General features: G+C 58.2%; 1 long non-coding RNA gene across 1 annotated transcript in view; it reads right to left on the reverse strand.

Moving 5' to 3' along the window:
- LOC122556941 (uncharacterized) overlaps positions 1-22500 on the reverse strand; it is a 59701-nt gene that overhangs the window by 36359 nt on the left and 842 nt on the right. The window contains exon 2 of the long non-coding RNA XR_015759680.1: positions 14051-14226. This is a non-coding gene — a long non-coding RNA (uncharacterized LOC122556941). The remainder of the gene's footprint in view (positions 1-14050; positions 14227-22500) is intronic.

Consider the following 22500-nt stretch of genomic DNA (forward strand, 5'->3'; position numbering starts at 1 on the left):
AGGAGGTGGAAGTGGGCGGGGAGGAGGTGGAAGTGGGCGGGGAGGAGGTGGAAGTGGGCGGGGAGGAGGTGGAAGTGGGCGGGGAGGAGGAGGAGGAAGTGGGCGGGGAGGAGGAGGAGGAAGTGGGCGGGGAGGAGGAGGAGGAAGTGGGCGGGGAGGAGGAGGGAGGAAGTGGGGCGGGGAGGAGGAGGAGGAAGTGGGCGGGGAGGAGGAGGAGGAAGTGGGCAGGGAGGAGGAGGAGGAAGTGGGCGGGGAGGAGGAGGAGGAAGTGGGCGGGGAGGAGGAGGAGGAAGTGGGCGGGGAGGAGGTGGAAGTGGGCGGGGAGGAGGTGGAGTGGGCGGGGAGGAGGAGGAGGAAGTGGGCGGGGAGGAGGAGGAGGAAGTGGGCGGGGAGGAGGAGGAGGAAGTGGGCGGGGAGGAGGAGGTGGAAGTGGGCGGGGAGGAGGAGGAGGAAGTGGGCGGGGAGGAGGAGGAGGAAGTGGGCGGGGAGGAGGTGGAAGTGGGCGGGGAGGAGGTGGAAGTGGGCGGGGAGGAGGAGGAGGAAGTGGGCGGGGAGGAGGAGGAGGAAGTGGGCGGGGAGGAGGAGGAGGAAGTGGGCGGGGAGGAGGAGGAGGAAGTGGGCGGGGAGGAGGTGGAAGTGGGCGGGGAGGAGGAGGAGGAAGTGGGCGGGGAGGAGGTGGAAGTGGGCGGGGAGGAGGTGGAAGTGGGCGGGGAGGAGGAGGAGGAAGTGGGCGGGGAGGAGGAGGAGGAAGTGGGCGGGGAGGAGGAGGAGGAAGTGGGCGGGGAGGAGGAGGAGGAAGTGGGCGGGAGGAGGGAGGAGGAAGTGGGCGGGGAGGAGGAGGAGGAAGTGGGCGGGCAGGAGGAGGAGGAAGTGGGCGGGGAGGAGGAGGAGGAAGTGGGCGGGGAGGAGGAGGTGGAAGTGGGCGGGGAGGAGGAGGAGGAGGAAGTGGGCGGGGAGGAGGAGGAGAGAAGTGGGCGGGGAGGAGGAGGAGGAAGTGGGCGGGGAGGAGGAGGAGGAAGTGGGCGGGGAGGAGGAGGAGGAAGTGGGCGGGGAGGAGGAGGAGGAAGTGGGCGGGGAGGAGGAGGAGGAAGTGGGCGGGCAGGAGGAGGAGGAAGTGGGCGGGAGGAGAGGGAGGAGGAGGAGGAAGTGGGCGGGCAGGAGGAGGAGGAAGTGGGCGGGGAGGAGGAGGAGGAAGTGGGCGGGGAGGAGGTGGAGGAAGTGGGCGGGGAGGAGGAGGAGGAAGTGGGCGGGGAGGAGGTGGAGGAAGTGGGCGGGGAGGAGGAGGAGGAAGTGGGCGGGGAGGAGGTGGAGGAAGTGGGCGGGGAGGAGGAGGAGGAAGTGGGCGGGGAGGAGGAGGAGGAAGTGGGCGGGGAGGAGGAGGAGGAAGTGGGCGGGGAGGAGGAGGAGGAAGTGGGCGGGGAGGAGGAGGAGGAAGTGGGCGGGGAGGAGGAGGAGGAAGTGGGCGGGGAGGAGGAGGAGGAAGTGGGCGGGGAGGAGGTGGAAGTGGGCGGGGAGGAGGAGGAGGAAGTGGGCGGGGAGGAGGTGGAGGAAGTGGGCGGGGAGGAGGAGGAGGAAGTGGGCGGGGAGGAGGAGGAGGAAGTGGGCGGGGAGGAGGTGGAGGAAGTGGGCGGGGAGGAGGAGGAGGAAGTGGGCGGGGAGGAGGAGGAGGAAGTGGGCGGGGAGGAGGAGGAGGAAGTGGGCGGGGAGGAGGAGGAGGAAGTGGGCGGGGGAGGAGGAGGAGGAAGTGGGCGGGGAGGAGGAGGAGGAAGTGGGCGGGGAGGAGGTGGAAGTGGGCGGGGAGGAGGAGGAGGAAGTGGGCGGGGAAGAGGAGGAGGAAGTGGGCGGGGGAGGAGGAGGAGGAAGTGGGCGGGGAGGAGGAGGTGGAAGTGGGCGGGGAGGAGGAGGAGGAAGTGGGCGGGGAGGAGGAGGAGGAAGTGGGCGGGGAGGAGGAGGAGGAAGTGGCCGGGGAGGAGGTGGTGGAAGTGGGCGGGGAGGAGGTGGAAGTGGGCGGGGAGGAGGAGGAGGAAGTGGGCGGGGAGGAGGAGGTGGAAGTGGGCGGGGAGGAGGAGGAGGAAGTGGGCGGGGAGGAGGAGGAGGAAGTGGGCGGGGAGGAGGAGGTGGAAGTGGGCGGGGAGGAGGAGGAGGAAGTGGGCGGGGAGGAGGAGGAGGAAGTGGGCGGGGAGGAGGAGGAGGAAGTGGGCGGGGAGGAGGAGGAGGAAGTGGGCGGGGAGGAGGAGGAGGAAGTGGGCGGGGAGGAGGAGGAGGAAGTGGGCGGGGAGGAGGAGGAGGAAGTGGGCGGGGAGGAGGAGGAGGAAGTGGGCGGGGAGGAGGAGGAGGAAGTGGGCGGGGAGGAGGAGGAGGAAGTGGGCGGGGAGGAGGAGGAGGAAGTGGGCGGGGAGGAGGAGGAGGAAGTGGGCGGGGAGGAGGAGGAGGAAGTGGGCGGGGAGGAGGAGGAGGAAGTGGGCGGGGAGGAGGAGGAGGAAGTGGGCGGGGAGGAGGAGGTGGAAGTGGGCGGGGAGGAGGAGGAGGAAGTGGGCGGGGAGGAGGAGGAGGAAGTGGGCGGGGGAGGAGGAGGAGGAAGTGGGCGGGGGAGGAGGAGGAGGAAGTGGGCGGGGAGGAGGAGGAGGAAGTGGGCGGGGAGGAGGAGGAGGAAGTGGGCGGGGAGGAGGAGGAGGAAGTGGGCGGGGAGGAGGAGGTGGAAGTGGGCGGGGAGGAGGAGGAGGAAGTGGGCGGGGAGGAGGAGGAGGAAGTGGGCGGGGGAGGAGGAGGAGGAAGTGGGCGGGGAGGAGGAGGAGGAAGTGGGCGGGGAGGTGGAGGTGGAAGTGGGCGGGGAGGAGGAGGAGGAGGAAGTGGGCGGGGAGGAGGAGGTGGAAGTGGGCGGGGAGGAGGAGGAGGAAGTGGGCGGGGAGGAGGAGGAGGAAGTGGGCGGGGAGGAGGAGGAGGAGGAAGTGGGCGGGGAGGAGGAGGAGGAAGTGGGCGGGGAGGAGGAGGAGGAGGAAGTGGGCGGGGAGGAGGAGGTGGAAGTGGGCGGGGAGGAGGAGGAGGAAGTGGGCGGGGAGGAGGAGGAGGAAGTGGGCGGGGAGGAGGAGGTGGAAGTGGGCGGGGAGGAGGAGGAGGAAGTGGGCGGGGAGGAGGAGGAGGAAGTGGGCGGGGAGGAGGAGGAGGAAGTGGGCGGGGAGGAGGAGGAGGAAGTGGGCGGGGGAGGAGGAGGAGGAAGTGGGCGGGGAGGAGGAGGAGGAAGTGGGCGGGGAGGAGGAGGAGGAAGTGGGCGGGGAGGAGGAGGAGGAAGTGGGCGGGGAGGAGGAGGAGGAAGTGGGCGGGGAGGAAGAGGTGGAAGTGGGCGGGAGGAGGAGGAGGAAGTGGGCGGGCAGGAGGAGGAGGAAGTGGGCGGGGAGGAGGAGGTGGAAGTGGGCGGGGAGGAGGAGGAGGAAGTGGGCGGGGAGGAGGAGGAGGAAGTGGGCGGGGAGGAGGAGGAGGAAGTGGGCGGGGAGGAGGAGGAGGAAGTGGGCGGGGAGGAGGAGGTGGAAGTGGGCGGGGAGGAGGAGGTGGAAGTGGGCGGGGAGGAGGAGGAGGAAGTGGGCGGGAGGAGGAGGAGGAAGTGGGCGGGCAGGAGGAGGAGGAAGTGGGCGGGGAGGAGGTGGAGGAAGTGGGCGGGGAGGAGGAGGAGGAAGTGGGCGGGGAGGAGGAGGAGGAAGTGGGCGGGGAGGAGGAGGAGGAAGTGGGCGGGTAGGAGGAGGAGGAAGTGGGCGGGAGGAGGAGGAGGTGGAAGTGGGCGGGGAGGAGGAGGTGGAAGTGGGCGGGGAGGAGGAGGAGGAAGTGGGCGGGAGGAGGAGGAGGAAGTGGGCGGGGAGGAGGAGGAGGTGGAAGTGGGCGGGGAGGAGGAGGTGGAAGTGGGCGGGGAGGAGGAGGAGGAAGTGGGCGGGTGGAGGAGGAGGAAGTGGGCGGGGAGGAGGAGGAGGTGGAAGTGGGCGGGGAGGAGGAGGAGGAAGTGGGCGGGGAGGAGGAGGAGGAAGTGGGCGGGGAGGAGGAGGAGGAAGTGGGCGGGAGGAGGAGGAGGAAGTGGGCGGGCAGGAGGAGGAGGAAGTGGGCGGGGAGGAGGAGGTGGAAGTGGGCGGGGAGGAGGAGGAGGAAGTGGGCGGGGAGGAGGAGGAGGAAGTGGGCGGGGAGGAGGAGGAGGAAGTGGGCGGGGAGGAGGAGGAGGAAGTGGGCGGGGAGGAGGTGGAAGTGGGCGGGGAGGAGGAGGTGGAAGTGGGCGGGGAGGAGGAGGAGGAAGTGGGCGGGAGGAGGAGGAGGAAGTGGGCGGGGAGGAGGAGGAGGAAGTGGGCGGGGAGGAGGTGGAGGAAGTGGGCGGGGAGGAGGAGGAGGAAGTGGGCGGGGAGGAGGAGGAGGAAGTGGGCGGGGAGGAGGAGGAGGAAGTGGGCGGGGAGGAGGAGGTGGAAGTGGGCGGGGAGGAGGAGGAGGAAGTGGGCGGGGAGGAGGAGGAGGAAGTGGGCGGGGAGGAGGTGGAGGAAGTGGGCGGGAGGAGGAGGAGGAAGTGGGCGGGCAGGAGGAGGAGGAAGTGGGCGGGGAGGAGGAGGAGGATGTGGGCGGGGAGGAGGTGGAAGTGGGCGGGGAGGAGGAGGTGGAAGTGGGCGGGGAGGAGGAGGAGGAAGTGGGCGGGGAGGAGGAGGAGGATGTGGGCGGGGAGGAGGAGGAGGAAGTGGGTGGAGAGGAGGAGGAAGTGGGCGGGGAGGAGGAGGAGGAAGTGGGCGGGGAGGAGGAGGAGGAAGTGGGCGGGGAGGAGGAGGAGGAAGTGGGCGGGAGGAGGAGGAGGAAGTGGGCGGGGAGGAGGAGGAGGAAGTGGGCGGGGAGGAGGAGGAGGAAGTGGGCGGGGAGGAGGAGGAGGAAGTGGGCGGGGAGGAGGAGGAGGAAGTGGGCGGGAGGAGGAGGAGGAAGTGGGCGGGGAGGAGGAGGAGGAAGTGGGCGGGGAGGAGGAGGAGGAAGTGGGCGGGGAGGAGGAGGAGGAAGTGGGCGGGGAGGAGGAGGAGGATGTGGGCGGGGAGGAGGTGGAGGAAGTGGGCGGGAGGAGGAGGAGGAAGTGGGCGGGGAGGAGGAGGAGGAAGTGGGCGGGGAGGAGGAGGAGGATGTGGGCGGGGAGGAGGTGGAGGAAGTGGGCGGGGAGGAGGAGGAGGAAGTGGGCGGGGAGGAGGAGGTGGAAGTGGGCGGGGAGGAGGAGGAGGAAGTGGGCGGGGAGGAGGTGGAAGTGGGCGGGGAGGAGGAGGAGGAGGAAGTGGGCGGGGAGGAGGTCGAAGTGGGCGGGGAGGAGGTGGAAGTGGGCGGGGAGGAGGAGGAGGAAGTGGGCGGGGAGGAGGAGGAGGAAGTGGGCGGGGAGGAGGAGGAGGAAGTGGGCGGGGAGGTGGAGGTGGAAGTGGGCGGGGAGGAGGAGGAGGAGGAAGTGGGCGGGGAGGAGGAGGTGGAAGTGGGCGGGGAGGAGGAGGAGGAAGTGGGCGGGGAGGAGGAGGAGGAAGTGGGCGGGGAGGAGGAGGAGGAGGAAGTGGGCGGGGAGGAGGAGGAGGAAGTGGGCGGGGAGGAGGAGGAGGAGGAAGTGGGCGGGGAGGAGGAGGTGGAAGTGGGCGGGGAGGAGGAGGAGGAAGTGGGCGGGGAGGAGGAGGAGGAAGTGGGCGGGGAGGAGGAGGTGGAAGTGGGCGGGGAGGAGGAGGAGGAAGTGGGCGGGGAGGAGGAGGAGGAAGTGGGCGGGGAGGAGGAGGAGGAAGTGGGCGGGGAGGAGGAGGAGGAAGTGGGCGGGGGAGGAGGAGGAGGAAGTGGGCGGGGAGGAGGAGGAGGAAGTGGGCGGGGAGGAGGAGGAGGAAGTGGGCGGGGAGGAGGAGGAGGAAGTGGGCGGGGAGGAGGAGGAGGAAGTGGGCGGGGAGGAAGAGGTGGAAGTGGGCGGGAGGAGGAGGAGGAAGTGGGCGGGCAGGAGGAGGAGGAAGTGGGCGGGGAGGAGGAGGTGGAAGTGGGCGGGGAGGAGGAGGAGGAAGTGGGCGGGGAGGAGGAGGAGGAAGTGGGCGGGGAGGAGGAGGAGGAAGTGGGCGGGGAGGAGGAGGAGGAAGTGGGCGGGGAGGAGGAGGTGGAAGTGGGCGGGGAGGAGGAGGTGGAAGTGGGCGGGGAGGAGGAGGAGGAAGTGGGCGGGAGGAGGAGGAGGAAGTGGGCGGGCAGGAGGAGGAGGAAGTGGGCGGGGAGGAGGTGGAGGAAGTGGGCGGGGAGGAGGAGGAGGAAGTGGGCGGGGAGGAGGAGGAGGAAGTGGGCGGGGAGGAGGAGGAGGAAGTGGGCGGGTAGGAGGAGGAGGAAGTGGGCGGGAGGAGGAGGAGGTGGAAGTGGGCGGGGAGGAGGAGGTGGAAGTGGGCGGGGAGGAGGAGGAGGAAGTGGGCGGGAGGAGGAGGAGGAAGTGGGCGGGGAGGAGGAGGAGGTGGAAGTGGGCGGGGAGGAGGAGGTGGAAGTGGGCGGGGAGGAGGAGGAGGAAGTGGGCGGGAGGAGGAGGAGGAAGTGGGCGGGGAGGAGGAGGAGGTGGAAGTGGGCGGGGAGGAGGAGGAGGAAGTGGGCGGGGAGGAGGAGGAGGAAGTGGGCGGGGAGGAGGAGGAGGAAGTGGGCGGGAGGAGGAGGAGGAAGTGGGCGGGCAGGAGGAGGAGGAAGTGGGCGGGGAGGAGGAGGTGGAAGTGGGCGGGGAGGAGGAGGAGGAAGTGGGCGGGGAGGAGGAGGAGGAAGTGGGCGGGGAGGAGGAGGAGGAAGTGGGCGGGGAGGAGGAGGAGGAAGTGGGCGGGGAGGAGGTGGAAGTGGGCGGGGAGGAGGAGGTGGAAGTGGGCGGGGAGGAGGAGGTGGAAGTGGGCGGGGAGGAGGAGGAGGAAGTGGGCGGGAGGAGGAGGAGGAAGTGGGCGGGGAGGAGGAGGAGGAAGTGGGCGGGGAGGAGGTGGAGGAAGTGGGCGGGGAGGAGGAGGAGGAAGTGGGCGGGGAGGAGGAGGAGGAAGTGGGCGGGGAGGAGGAGGAGGAAGTGGGCGGGGAGGAGGAGGTGGAAGTGGGCGGGGAGGAGGAGGAGGAAGTGGGCGGGGAGGAGGAGGAGGAAGTGGGCGGGGAGGAGGTGGAGGAAGTGGGCGGGAGGAGGAGGAGGAAGTGGGCGGGCAGGAGGAGGAGGAAGTGGGCGGGGAGGAGGAGGAGGATGTGGGCGGGGAGGAGGTGGAAGTGGGCGGGGAGGAGGAGGTGGAAGTGGGCGGGGAGGAGGAGGAGGAAGTGGGCGGGGAGGAGGAGGAGGATGTGGGCGGGGAGGAGGAGGAGGAAGTGGGTGGAGAGGAGGAGGAAGTGGGCGGGGAGGAGGAGGAGGAAGTGGGCGGGGAGGAGGAGGAGGAAGTGGGCGGGGAGGAGGAGGAGGAAGTGGGCGGGAGGAGGAGGAGGAAGTGGGCGGGGAGGAGGAGGAGGAAGTGGGCGGGGAGGAGGAGGAGGAAGTGGGCGGGGAGGAGGAGGAGGAAGTGGGCGGGGAGGAGGAGGAGGAAGTGGGCGGGAGGAGGAGGAGGAAGTGGGCGGGGAGGAGGAGGAGGAAGTGGGCGGGGAGGAGGAGGAGGAAGTGGGCGGGGAGGAGGAGGAGGAAGTGGGCGGGGAGGAGGAGGAGGATGTGGGCGGGGAGGAGGTGGAGGAAGTGGGCGGGAGGAGGAGGAGGAAGTGGGCGGGGAGGAGGAGGAGGAAGTGGGCGGGGAGGAGGAGGAGGATGTGGGCGGGGAGGAGGTGGAGGAAGTGGGCGGGGAGGAGGAGGAGGAAGTGGGCGGGGAGGAGGAGGTGGAAGTGGGCGGGGAGGAGGAGGAGGAAGTGGGCGGGGAGGAGGTGGAAGTGGGCGGGGAGGAGGAGGAGGAGGAAGTGGGCGGGGAGGAGGTCGAAGTGGGCGGGGAGGAGGTGGAAGTGGGCGGGGAGGAGGAGGAGGAAGTGGGCGGGGAGGAGGTGGAAGTGGGCGGGGAGGAGGAGGAGGAAGTGGGCGGGGAGGAGGAGGAGGTGGAAGTGGGCGGGGAGGAGGTGGAAGTGGGCGGGGAGGAGGTGGAAGTGGGCGGGGAGGAGGAGGAGGAAGTGGGCGGGGAGGAGGTGGAAGTGGGCGGGGAGGAGGAGGAGGAAGTGGGCGGGGGAGGAGGAGGAGGAAGTGGGCGGGGAGGAGGAGGAGGTGGAAGTGGGCGGGGAGGAGGAGGAGGAAGTGGGCGGGGAGGAGGAGGAGGAAGTGGGCGGGGGAGGAGGAGGAAGTGGGCGGGGAGGAGGAGGAGGAAGTGGGCGGGGGAGGAGGAGGAAGTGGGCGGGGAGGAGGAGGAGGAAGTGGGCGGGGAGGAGGAGGAGGAAGTGGGCGGGGAGGAGGAGGAGGAAGTGGGTGGGGTGGAGGAGGAGGAAGTGGGCGGGGAGGAGGTGGAGGAAGTGGGCGGGGAGGAGGTGGAAGTGGGCGGGGAGGAGGAGGAGGAGGAAGTGGGCGGGGAGGAGGAGGTGGAAGTGGGCGGGGAGGAGGAGGAGGAAGTGGGCGGGGGAGGAGGAGGAGGAAGTGGGCGGGGAGGAGGAGGAGGTGGAAGTGGGCGGGGAGGAGGAGGAGGAAGTGGGCGGGGAGGAGGAGGAGGAAGTGGGCGGGGAGGAGGAGGAGGAAGTGGGCGGGGGAGGAGGAGGAAGTGGGCGGGGAGGAGGAGGAGGAAGTGGGCGGGGGAGGAGGAGGAAGTGGGCGGGGAGGAGGAGGAGGAAGTGGGCGGGGAGGAGGAGGAGGAAGTGGGCGGGGAGGAGGAGGAGGAAGTGGGTGGGGTGGAGGAGGAGGAAGTGGGCGGGGAGGAGGTGGAGGAAGTGGGCGGGGAGGAGGTGGAAGTGGGCGGGGAGGAGGAGGAGGAGGAAGTGGGCGGGGAGGAGGAGGAGGAAGTGGGCGGGGAGGAGGTGGAAGTGGGCGGGGAGGAGGAGGAGGAGGAAGTGGGCGGGGAGGAGGAGGTGGAAGTGGGCGGGGAGGAGGAGGAGGAAGTGGGCGGGGAGGAGGTGGAAGTGGGCGGGGAGGAGGAGGAGGAAGTGGGCGGGGAGGAGGAGGAGGAAGTGGGTGGGGAGGAGGAGGAGGAAGTGGGCGGGGAGGAGGAGGAGGAAGTGGGCGGGGAGGTGGAGGAGGAAGTGGGCGGGGAGGAGGAGGAGGAAGTGGGCGGGGAGGAGGAGGAGGAAGTGGGCGGGGAGGAGGAGGAGGAAGTGGGCGGGGTGGAGGAGGAGGAAGTGGGCGGGGAGGAGGTGGAGGAAGTGGGCGGGGAGGAGGTGGAAGTGGGCGGGGAGGAGGAGGAGGAAGTGGGCGGGGAGGAGGAGGAGGAAGTGGGCGGGGAGGAGGAGGAGGAAGTGGGCGGGGAGGAGGAGGAAGTGGGCGGGGGAGGAGGAGGAGGAAGTGGGCGGGGGAGGAGGAGGAAGTGGGCGGGGAGGAGGAGGAGGAAGTGGGCGGGGAGGAGGAGGAGGAAGTGGGCGGGGAGGAGGAGGAGGAAGTGGGCGGGGAGGAGGTGGAAGTGGGCGGGGAGGAGGAGGAGGAAGTGGGCGGGGAGGAGGAGGAGGAAGTGGGCGGGGAGGAGGAGGAGGAAGTGGGCGGGGAGGAGGAGGAGGAAGTGGGCGGGGAGGAGGAGGAGGAAGTGGGCGGGGAGGAGGAGGAGGAAGTGGGCGGGGAGGAGGAGGAAGTGGGCGGGGAGGAGGAGGAGGAAGTGGGCGGGGGAGGAGGAGGAAGTGGGCGGGGAGGAGGAGGTGGAAGTGGGCGGGGAGGAGGATGAGGAAGTGGGCGGGGAGGAGGAGGAGGAAGTGGGCGGGGAGGAGGAGGAGGAAGTGGGCGGGGAGGAGGAGGAGGAAGTGGGCGGGGAGGAGGAGGAGGAAGTGGGTGGGGTGGAGGAGGAGGAAGTGGGCGGGGAGGAGGTGGAGGAAGTGGGCGGGGAGGAGGTGGAAGTGGGCGGGGAGGAGGAGGAGGAAGTGGGCGGGGAGGAGGAGGAGGAAGTGGGCGGGGAGGAGGAGGAGGAAGTGGGCGGGGAGGAGGAGGAAGTGGGCGGGGAGGAGGAGGAGGAAGTGGGTGGGGTGGAGGAGGAGGAAGTGGGCGGGGAGGAGGAGGAGGAAGTGGGCGGGGAGGAGGAGGAGGAAGTGGGCGGGGAGGAGGAGGAGGAAGTGGGCGGGGAGGAGGAGGAGGAAGTGGGCGGGGAGGAGGTGGAAGTGGGCGGGGAGGAGGAGGAGGAAGTGGGCGGGGAGGAGGAGGAGGAAGTGGGCGGGGAGGAGGAGGAGGAAGTGGGCGGGGAGGAGGAGGAGGAAGTGGGCGGGGAGGAGGAGGAGGAAGTGGGCGGGGAGGAGGTGGAAGTGGACGGGGAGGAGGAGGAGGAAGTGGGCGGGGAGGAGGAGGAGGAAGTGGGCGGGGAGGAGGAGGAGGAAGTGGGCGGGGAGGAGGAGGAGGAAGTGGGCGGGGAGGAGGTGGAAGTGGGCGGGGAGGAGGAGGAGGTAGTGGGCGGGGATGAGGAGGAGGAAGTGGGCGGGGAGGAGGAGGAGGAAGTGGGCGGGGAGGAGGAGGAGGAAGTGGGCGGGGAGGAGGTGGAAGTGGGCGGGGAGGAGGAGGAGGAAGTGGGCGGGGAGGAGGAGGAGGAAGTGGGCGGGGAGGAGGAGGAGGAAGTGGGCGGGGAGGAGGAGGAGGAAGTGGGCGGGGAGGAGGAGGAGGAAGTGGGCGGGGAGGAGGAGGAGGAAGTGGGCGGGGAGGAGGAGGAGGAAGTGGGCGGGGAGGAGGAGGAGGAAGTGGGCGGGGAGGAGGAGGAGGAAGTGGGCGGGGAGGAGGTGGAAGTGGGCGGGGAGGAGGAGGAGGAAGTGGGCGGGGAGGAGGTGGAAGTGGGCGGGGAGGAGGAGGAGGAAGTGGGCGGGGAGGAGGAGGAGGAAGTGGGCGGGGATGAGGAGGAGGAAGTGGGCGGGGAGGAGGAGGAGGAAGTGGGCGGGGAGGAGGAGGAGGAAGTGGGCGGGGAGGAGGAGGAGGAAGTGGGCGGGGAGGAGGAGGAGGAAGTGGGCGGGGAGGAGTAGGTGGAAGTGGGCGGGGGAGGAGGAGGAGGAAGTGGGCGTGGAGGTGGAGGAGGAAGTGGGTGGGGAGGAGGAGGAGGAAGTGGGCGTGGAGGAGGAGGAGGAAGTGGGCGGGGAGGAGGAGGTGGAAGTGGGCGGGGGAGGAGGAGGAGGAAGTGGGCGGGGAGGAGGAGGAGGAAGTGGGTGGGGAGGAGGAGGAGGAAGTGGGCGTGGAGGTGGAGGAAGTGGGCGGGGAGGAGGAGGAGGAAGTGGGCGGGGAGGAGGAGGAGGAAGTGGGCGGGGAGGAGGAGGTGGAAGTGGGTGGGGAGGAGGAGGAGGAAGTGGGCGGGGAGGAGGAGGAGGAAGTGGGCGGGGAGGAGGAGGAGGAAGTGGGCGGGGAGGAGGAGGAGGAAGTGGGCGGGTAGGAGGAGGTGGAAGTGGGCGGGGGAGGAGGAGGAGGAAGTGGGCGTGGAGGTGGAGGAAGTGGGCGGGGAGGAGGAGGAGGAAGTGGGCGGGGAGGAGGAGGAGGAAGTGGGTGGGGAGGAGGAGGAGGAAGTGGGCGGGGAGGAGGAGGAGGAAGTGGGCGTGGAGGTGGAGGAAGTGGGCGGGGAGGAGGAGGAGGAAGTGGGCGGGGAGGAGGTGGAGGAAGTGGGCGGGGAGGAGGAGGAGGAAGTGGGCGGGGAGGAGGAGGTGGAAGTGGGCGGGGAGGAGGAGGTGGAAGTGGGCGGGGGAGTAGGAGGAGGAAGTGGGCGGGGAGGAGGAGGAGGAAGTGGGCGGGGAGGAGGATGAGGAAGTGGGCGGGGAGGAGGAGGTGGAAGTGGGCGGGGAGGAGGTGGAAGTGGGCGGGGCGGAGGAGGAGGAAGTGGGTGGGGAGGAGGAGGAGGAAGTGGGCGGGGAGGAGGAGGTGGAAGTGGGCGGGGAGGAGGTGGAAGTGGGCGGGGCGGAGGAGGAGGAAGTGGGTGGGGAGGAGGAGGAGGAAGTGGGCGGGGAGGAGGAGGAGGAAGTGGGCGGGGGAGGAGGAGGTGGAAGTGGGCGGGGAGGAGGAGGAGGAAGTGGGCGGGGAGGAGGATGAAGGCTGATGTAGGTGGTGGGTACGGACCAGTTCGTCCTCTTGAGAATGATGCAGAGGCCTCTCAGGCTGTTGGGACTGAGGTGGAGAGAGATTGCGGTGTCGAGGAAGTGGTTATGATCAGGGATAGGAAACTTTCAGGAGAAAGGCATCAGGAAAATCACAACTGTCTTGATATTTTAGATGCCACATTTTGCCCTTATCCTTCCTGTCACTAATTTAATGTCCCTCACAAATGTTATCTTCTGCACACTTACTCCATCAGATCCCATCATGGAGTTTCATAGAACACCGAGAACATAGAACATTACAGCGCAGTCCTCGCCCTTTGGCCCACGATGTTGTGCCGACCTATGAACCCAATCCGAAGCCTACACTATTCCATTCTCGTCCGTATATTTATCCAATGACCATTTAAATGCCCTTAAAGTTGGTGTGTCTACGATTGTTGGAGGCAGGTGTTCCACACCCCTATTAATCTCTGAGTAAAGAAACTACCTCTGACGTCTGTCCCATATCTATCACCCCTCAGTTTAAACCTATGTTCCCTCGTGCTAGCCATCACCATCCGAGGAAAAAGGCTCTCACTATCCACCCGATCTAACCCTCTGATAATCTTACATGTTTCAAATATGTCACCTCTCAACCTTCTTCTCTCAAACGAAAACTGCCTCAAGCCCCTCAACTTTCCTCGTAAGACCTTCCCTCCATACCAGGCAACATCCTAGTAAATCTCCTCTGAACCCTTTCCAAAGCTTCCACATCCTTCCTATAATGCGGTGACTATAACTGCACGCAATACTCCAAGTGCAGCCGCACCAGAGTTTTGTACAGCTGCAGCATGACCTCATGGTTCTGAAACTCGATCCCTCTACTAATAAAAGCTAACATACAGTATGCCTTCTTAACAGCCCTATCACCCTGGGTGGCAACTTTGAGGGATCTATGTACATGGGCACTGAGATCTATATTAGATTCCCTACAATATGGAAACAGGCCCTTTGGCTCAACAAGTCCACACTGACCCTCTGAACAGTAACCCACCCAAACCCATTCCCCTATCCTATATTTACCCCTGACTAATGCACATAACACTATGGGCAATTTAGCATGACCAATTCACCTAAACTACACATCTTTGGATTGTGGGAGGAAACTGGAGCACCCGGAGGAAACCCATGCAGACATGGGCAGAATGTGCAAACTCCACACAGACAGTCACCCGAGGCTGGAATGGAACTTGGGTCTCTGGCGCTGTGAGGCAGCAGTGCTAACCACTAAGCCACCGTGCCACCCTCTTTGTTAATCTGCACTGCCAAGAATCTTACCATTCACCCAGTACTCTGCATTCCTGTTGTTCCTTCCAAAGTGAATTACCTCACCCTTTTCTGCATTCAACTCTATTTGCTATCTCTCAGCCCAGCTCTGCAGCTTATCTATGTCCCCCTGTAACCTGCAACATCCTCCAGCACTATTCACAACTGTACTAACCTTAGTGTCGTCCGCAAATTTACTAACCCATCCTTCTGCGCCCTCATCCAGGTCATTTATAAAAATGACGATCAGCAGTGGACCCAAACAGATCCTTGTGGTACACCACGAGTAACTGAACTCCAGGATGAACATTTCCCATCAACCACCACCTTTCAGCTAGCCAATTACTGATCCAAACGTCTAAATTGTCCTCAATCCCATGTCTCCGTATTTTGTGCAGTAGCCTACCGTGGGGAACCTTATCAAATGCCTTACTGATATCCATATACACCACACCAACTGCTTTGCCCTCATCCACCTGTTTGGTCACCTTCTCAAAGAACTCAATAAGGTTTGTGAGGCATGGCCTACCCTTCACAAAACCATGTTAACTATCCCTAATCAATTTATTCTTTTCTAGATGATTATAAATCCTATCTCTTATAACCCTTTCCAACACTTTACCCACAACTGAAGTAAGGCACACTGGTCTATAATTACCTGGGTTGCCTCTATGCCCCTTAAAGAACAAAGGGAGTCTCTATGCCCCTTTCCTGTCACCTTTTAGTGTTGGACTATACATGGACCAAATCCATGTCACCGAAAAACAAAAAAAAACCTGGAAATCCAAAACAAAAGCTGAAATTGCGGGAGAATCTCAGCAAGTCTGGCAGCATCTGTGGAGAGAAAACAGAGTTAATGTTAAATTAGCTATCAGTTGTTCAATATAATGCAGTGCATCTTATCAGCGATTGGCTTCAGTTTCGACTGCTAGATTTTTATACTTGGAATGCATCAGCCAACAAAATGGCTATTTAATGTGCATTAAAGCCTCTTTAGAAGCCCTCTCTTGGAATTTTCTTCACTTGGCTTCTTGATTAGGCTTCCTTTGATTAATTGTGAAAGCTTTACCAGAACTTGAGGTAGAAGCTTGTTCAATTCTCCCCCTGCATCTCGGAACAGCCAAGCCTCTTCTGGCTCATAGTTCATCTACAATGTGACTAATTCAAAAAACACGCACTGGCTGGAACTGAGCAGGGCCGAAACCGAATTTCCAGCGAGTGTCATTCACTGCTTTCATTCTCCCTACCCCGACAGCTGGTCAGCTAACTGTCAGTTTTGGTTCAGGGAGTATTCAGACTGGCTACTGCAGATCCAGCTAATCACGGATTCATGTCCCAGACCAAGAACCTGACAAAATCCAGACTGCAGTCTCAGGCATCCTTTTAGATGAGGGCGGATGTGAGGGATTCCATGTTATGTGATCCTCAGCAGAGGGATTCTCCTGTGGGCCCTGGTTAATATCTATCCCTCAGTCAGTACCTGAGGCAGATTTTCTGGTGATATCTTGTGAATTTGACTCAGGCGTGACACCATGTGTTTTGGAATCGGACAGTTGCCAAGGAGAGGGATGGTACCGGAGGTGAGGAGATGGAATGGCTTTTGGGGACCCACATCAAAACACTTCAAAATGACTGACCCAACAGTGGTAGCAGTTCAGAATATCCCAGGCTGTGAAACTGGGGAAATGTACATCTTGTCATATGCAAAATGTCATCAAAGAGAATATCAGCGATGCATACCACAAGGATGCCACAGTAATCATGGGTGATTTTAATCTCCAGATCTATATTACTGGGCAGTACACATTTGTAACAATACTGTGCGGGATGAATTCTTGAAATGGCTACAAGACATTTTTAGACCAATAAATTCATAGAATCATAGAATCCCAACAACGTGGAAGCAGGCCATTCAGCCCATCGAGTCCACACCGGCTCTCTGAAGAGCATCCCAGCCAGACCCCCCTCTCTAACCTATCCCTGTAACCTTGCATAATTTGGATATGGTATTGTGCAGTGTCACAACCCACTTCGGAAAGAGCACAGATATTCAAGCCCTCTTTCTCCTGGGTCATCTCAAAGTTAAAAATGTAATTTTTAAAAGTTTAATTAAATTAATGACGCAAACATCCCAAATTTTCCTCTTTGATGATCTCAGGTTTCTGTGTGTAAAAAGAAATTACTATTTCTTATAAGTTTAACTACAGGTAAACAAATAGGAATTATTCATCTATAACAGTTCTAATTTAAACTTTTCCTTAATGAAACCTCTAAAGATACACACAGACACAGACAAACAAATGAACATAGATATTATGGGTGAAAGTAACATTAGGGGAATTCTTTTCCAATGGCACCAGTCCACAGAATTCATGAGGTGTCTCTTTGCTTCTTCCAAATCATTCTGATCCTTTTAATTTCCAAATCTGTTTCGTTTTTTTACTGAAGACACAGGACAGTTGGCATGCTAATTATTCTGTCTCCCAATCACTGGTTAGAGGCAACAGCTTAAAACAAAGTTAAGAGACAAATAAAAACTGCAGATGCTGGGATCTAATGTAGAACAAACCTAGGTTGCTGTTAAGTCTTTCATCTCTTAGAATGGGTTGCAGGTTTAGGTTCATTAATATGTAAATCCCAGAACTTAAGGTGATCCTGTTCCACAGCTACCCGATGAAGCAGCAGCTTTCCAAAAGCCAGTACTTCTAAATAAAACTGATTTGGAGATGCCGGTGTTGGACACCACACCAGGTTATAGTCCAACAGGTTTATTTGGAAGCACTAGCTTTCGGAGAACTGCTCCTTCAGGTGGTTGTGGAGTATACGATTGTAGGACACAGAATTTATAGCAACTTTTGCTATAAACACTGTAAACTTTTGCTATAAATTCTGTGTCTTACAATCTTATTCTACACAACCACCTGATTAAAGAGCAGCACTCTGAAAGCTAGTGTGCTTCCAATTAAGCCTGTTGGACTATAACCTGGTGTTGTGTGATTTTTAACTTCACAGTAATGAGAAGGGGTTAGCTAATGACCTTTTATTTATAATTACTAATCTTATGCAAATACCATTAGGAGAGAGTGACTATAACATGTTGGAGTAGAAAGTGAGTGGTCCAATCTGAACCCACAGCTCTAAATCTGAACTAACGAAACAACAAATATGTGAAACTTGAGTTGGCTGTAATAGATTTGATAACTTCATTAAAAGATGGATTAGCAATGGCTAATATTTAAGGAATGAATACATTGCAACAGCTATATATTTCATTCTGGTAGAAAAAATGGCAGTGGCCCAACCATGGCTAATAAAATAAATTAAGGACAGCATTGGATCCACATTCTCGTGTATTAAAGAAAATGGTCATGACGATAGTTCATGGGCTGGTTGTCATGCAAAATACTGTAGACTCTGGGACAGTCCCAACAGATTTGTGAGATGGCAAATGTAACTCCACTGTTTAATAAAGGCAGGAGAGTGAAAAGTCAGATTAAAGACCTTTTACCCTAACTCTAAGAGTAAGGAAAATACAAGAGGCTATACAAAGGATGCATCTACAGGATACATAGAAAATATCAACTGGATTAAACAATGTCCACATGACTTCCTGATAGAGCTTTTTGAGGATCTAACTCACAGAATTGATAAGGGAGATCCCAGTGGCTGTGGTGCACTTGGATTTCAAGAAGGCTTTGCTAAGGTTTTATATATATATATATATATATATATATATGAGGTCAGTGAGCAAAATTAAAGCACATGCGATTAGGGGTAAATGTTGGCATGGATTCAGAATCAGTTGACAGACTGGAAATAGACAGTGGGAATAAATAGGTTTTTTTCTGAGTGGAAGGCAATGATGAGTGGGCATACCATGGTTGGGGGGAGAGAGTGGGATGTGGTCACTGCTTGGCCCCAGCTATTCGCAATGTATGTCAAAAATTTGGATGAGACAATTAAATCTCCATGTTTGCTGATGACTCAAAGCTAGGAGGAATTGTGAGTGGTGACAAGAAAGTAAAGAGGTTTCAGAGCAATTTAAACAAGTTGAATGACTGGGCAAATACATGGTAGATGCAGTGGGATGTGGCTAAATGTAAGGTTTTCCACTTTGGTAGGAAAAACATAAAGACAGAGTGTTATTTAAATTGTGATAGATTGGAAAACATTGATGTATAAAGAGACCTCAGTGTCCTCGTACACGTTTCAGGCATAAGCCATTCATCAGGAATCCTGATGATTCCTGATGAAGGGCTTATGCCTGAAACTTCAATTCTCCTGCTCCTCGGATGCTGCCTGACCTGCTGTGCTTTTTCAGCACCACACCCACGAGTCTGATCTCCTGCATCTGCAGTCCTCACTTTCTCCTATGCATCTATGCAGGGCCATAGTGAGACAGTACCTGTTATGTGTCATTTTGATCTCCTTAAATAACAAAAGATATGCTTGCCGTAGAGGGAGTGCAGCGAAGATTCACCAGAAACATTCCCGGGATGCAAAGTCTGTCATATGGGGAGAGATGAGCTGGGCCTCCTGCATTCTCTGGAACTTGCAAGACAGAGAGGGGCTCTCTTTGAAACATGTGAAATTCTGCCAGAGTTGGACAGCCTGGATGCAGGGGTGATGTTCCCCCGGTTCGGAGTTTTAGATGAGGTCACGTTCTCAAGATCTGAGGTGGACCATTTCATAGAACATAGAACATAGAACAGTACAGCACAGAACAGGCCTTTCAGCCCACGATGTTGTGCCGACCACTGATCCTCATGTATGCACCCTCAAATTTCTGTGACTATATGTATGTCGAGGAGTCTCTTAAATGTCCCCAATGACCTGCCTCCACAACTGCTGCTGGCAACGCATTCCATGCTCTCACAACTCTCTGTGTAAAGAACCCGCCTCTGACGTCCCCTCTATACTTTCCTCCAACCAGCTTAAAACTATGACCCCTCGTGTTAGTCATTTCTGCCCTGGGAAATAGTCTCTGGCTATCGACTCTATCTATGCCTCTCATTACCGTGTATACCTCAATTAGGTCCCCTCTTCTCCTCCTTTTCTCCAATGAAAAAAGTTCGAGCTCAGTCAACCTCTCCTTATTAGATAAGCCCTCCAGTCCAGGCAGCATCCTGGTAAACCTCCTCTGAACCCTCTCCAAAGCATCCACATCTTTCTTATAATAGGGCGACCAGAACTGGATGCAGTATTCCAAGTGCGGTCTAACCAAAGTTTTATAGAGCTGCAACAAGATCTCACGACTCTTAAACTCAATACCCCTCAATACCTCAGACTGAGATGAGGAGCAATTCCTTCAATCAGAAGGTGGTGGCCCTGTGGAATTGTGACCCACTGAAGGTCATGGAAGTCAGATCACTCAATATTTTTCAGAAAGAAATCAGTAGATTTCTTGAGGCTAATCCTAGCACGGGATATGGGGAGAGAGCTGGAGTATGGTGTTGGGGTAGAGGGCCAGTCCTGGTTATAATGAATGGTAGAGCAGGTTTGATGGACCAAATGGTGTAGTTTGTTTTGGATGTCAAGATGACAAAATACTGGAGAGTGCCTTAGTGTGTGAGAACCCTAACATCTCACCCATGACTCAGTTGCTTTTTGTGATAGTAATTCCAGAATCAAGAAATCTGAAAATGCTACTGACCTGTGACACTAGTTTTGAACCTGAACCTTTGAGGAGAAAGTGAGGTCTGCAGATGCTGGAGATCAGAGCCGGAGATGTGTTGCTGGAAAAGCGCAGCAGGTCAGGCAGCATCCAGGGAACTGGAGAATCGACGTTTCGGGCATAAGCCCTTCTTCAGGAAGAAGGGCTTATGCCCGAAACGTCGATTCTCCTGTTCCCTGGATGCTGCCTGACCTGCTGCGCTTTTCCAGCAACACATCTCCGGCTTTGAACCTGAACCTGTCATCTAACAGCTCATCAGTGGTCGACCCTTTGGATCTGTCCAGAAGTGTTTTTCTGAAGAATTTAATGGGTGTTGAGACAACAACCAGTTCCATAAACCTTTCAGCTAAAGTTAAATATCACACCACACCAGCATATAGTCCAACGGGTTTATTTGGAAGCACTAGCTTTCGGAGCACTGCTCCTTCGTCAGATGGCTCGTGGAGTAGGATCATAGGACACAGAATTTATAGCAAAAGATCAAAATGTATTGAATCAACCTCGATTGCTGAAAGTCTTTAATCACCTAGAATGGGGAAGTAGGTTTCAAGTGATTAATGTGTAAATCCTAGAACCTCTTTCAAGTCACAGTCCCAAGATAACTTAAGGTTTTGATAAAAAAAATGTTTTCATGAAATCAAAAGTTTGTGCCTTTTCATTGATATTGTCTATGAATTGATCCATTATTTCACCCAGTTATTGCCGTATGACACAAACTCAACCATGTGTATCCTGAAGATGACTCAAACTTTAGGCTGGTCTTCTTAACATTGATAGTTTCTGTCACAGGATCTTCACAGTCATCATTCTAAATGTCCAAGGAATTAATACTTTTCATTCCTTTGTTTCCCAGAGCAATAACGAGTCTGACTGTCTGCCTTTCCTCATGAGTTATTTGTTGATCCATAAAGCAAAGGTGTATTATTTGGTCAAATGACTGAAACTTTGTCACAATGTCAGTGGATTGCCAATCCATGAATGGGTGTTTCTTTCCCACTTTCCTTTGGAGTTCTGTGCTCTTTAAAAGTCCAATGAAACATCTGCAAAGCAGTGTAATTTTCTTTTGGTATTGGCTTCTCTTTTTTTACCTATTACTGCTTAAAAAGTAACAGATGTGTGCCTCTGTGTATCCCAGTCCTGATGAAGGGCTTCTGCCTGAAATGTCAACTTCCCTGCTCCTCCGATGCTGCCTGACCTGCTATGCTTTTTCCAGCACCACACTTTATTGACTGTGATGTTTACACCAAAACAGAAGTTGCAACAATCACCAGGCGGGATGTTCCCTCTCAGCTGGGGAAAGATTCAGCGGTCAGGGACATTCGGCCTCAGATCTTTGGGTGACCATCCTCCAAGGCAGACTTCAGGATACACAACAACGCAGAGTGGCCGAGCAGAGGATGATACCCAAGTTTGGTATCCATAAAGATGGCCTCAATTAGGATCTTGGGTTCATGTCGCACTGCGGGTGACCCCACTAGACTATATACTCTCTCAGGGGAGAAAGTGAGGTCTGCAGATGCTGGAGATCAAAGTTGAAACTTTATTGCTGGAACAGCACAGCAGGTCAGGCAGCATCCAGGGAACAGGAGATTCGACGTTTCGGGCACAGGCCCTTCTTCAGGAATGGATTGTTCCACATACCCTACGAAGAGGCAGGCATAGCTGGGGCCCATGCGGGTGCCCATGGCTACTCCTTTTGTTTGGAGGAAGTGGGAGGATTGGAAAGAAAAGTTGTTCAGGGTGAGGACCAGTTCGGTCAGTCGAAGGAGGGTGTCGGTGGAAGGGTACTGGGTGGTATGGCGGGAAAGGAAGAAGCGGAGTGCTTTGAGTCCTTCGTGATGGGGGATGGAGGTGTACAGGGACTGGATGTCCATGGTGAAGATGAGGCGTTGGGGACCGGGGAAGCGGAAATCCTGGAGGAGGTGGAGGGCGTGGGTGGTGTCACGAACGTAGGTGGGGAGTTCTTGGACTAATGCGGACAGGACCGTGTCGAGGTATGCCGAGATGAGTTCGGTTGGGCAGGAGCAGGCTGAGACGATGGGTCGTCCGGGGCAGTCAGGTTTGTGGATTTTGGGCAGGAGGTAGAAACGGGCGGTGCGGGGTTGTGGGACTATGATTCCTGAAGAAGGGCCTGTGCCCGAAACGTCGAATCTCCTGTTCCCTGGATGCTGCCTGACCTGCTGTGCTGTTCCAGCAATAAAGTTTCAACTATATACTCTCTCACACACATACTCACACTCAAACACACATTTACACACACACTCTCACACGCAAGCACACACACACCCACACACAGACCCTCGCTCATATACACCTTCTTTCTCACACACACACCCTCTCATAGGCAAATACTCCATCACACTCACCCACACACTCACTCTCTCATTCACTCACACAGTCACACACACATAGACACACAAACACAGACACACACACAGTCACAACACAAACAGACACACTCTCTTTCCCTCTCCCTCTTTCCCTCTCCCTCTTTCCCTCACACGCACACACTCATAGTGTCTATGGAGTAAATTTACATTTGCAGATTTGTATTTGCCGATATATCCCAGTTTGATCAAAAAGCACACAATCTGCAGGCAGTCAGTCAATGCGACACTTAAATTCCTACTTTGGAAATAACAACAGTCTGATTCCGGGTTGGGATAAGACAGACTCTAACCTCACACCTTTAATGCATTGTCTGAACTGAGGTGACACCTTTTTTTATAAACTGATAAAACCTTAAGTCATCTCGGGGCAGTAAATCCTGGGATTCACATATTAATCATTCGAAACCTGCATTCCCATTCTAAGTGATTAAAGGTTAACAGCAGTCTAGGTTTGTTCAATACATGGCATCAGCTGTATGACACTTTGATCTTGTATTTATAAATTCTGTGTCCTATGTATTCTGCCCACCAGTTACCTGATGAAGGAGTAACGCTCCGAAAGCTTGTATTTTTAAATAAACCTGTTAGACTACAACCTGGTGTCATGTGAGCTGAAAATGTGTTGCTGGAAAAGCGCAGCAGGTCAGGCAGCATCCAGGGAACAGGAGAATCGACGTTTCGGGCACAAGCCCTTCTTCAGGAATTCCTGAAGAAGGGCTTGTGCCCGAAACGTCGATTCTCCTGTTCCCTGGATGCTGCCTGACCTGCTGCGCTTTTCCAGCAACACATTTTCAGCTCTGATCTCCAGCATCTGCAGACCTCACTTTCTCCTGGTGTCATGTGACATCTGCCTTCTGTAATTTGTCTCAAAATCATGTTTTCTGCTTTTTTAATTCTTTCTGTCAAAACAAATTCACATTTTCTCATGTTCTACTGGATTGCAAAATCTTCGCCCGCTGTCTTATATCCGTATTTATTTTGTGTCTCCTTCACAATTTGTTTTGCTTGGACAGTCTAGCCTAGATTATAAACTGTTGAGGGTCT

The sequence above is a fragment of the Chiloscyllium plagiosum genome, unplaced genomic scaffold (genome assembly GCF_037043375.1).
Source record: "Chiloscyllium plagiosum isolate Xiang-an unplaced genomic scaffold, Cpla_swu_hap1 HiC_scaffold_16, whole genome shotgun sequence".
NCBI lineage: Eukaryota > Metazoa > Chordata > Chondrichthyes > Orectolobiformes > Hemiscylliidae > Chiloscyllium > Chiloscyllium plagiosum.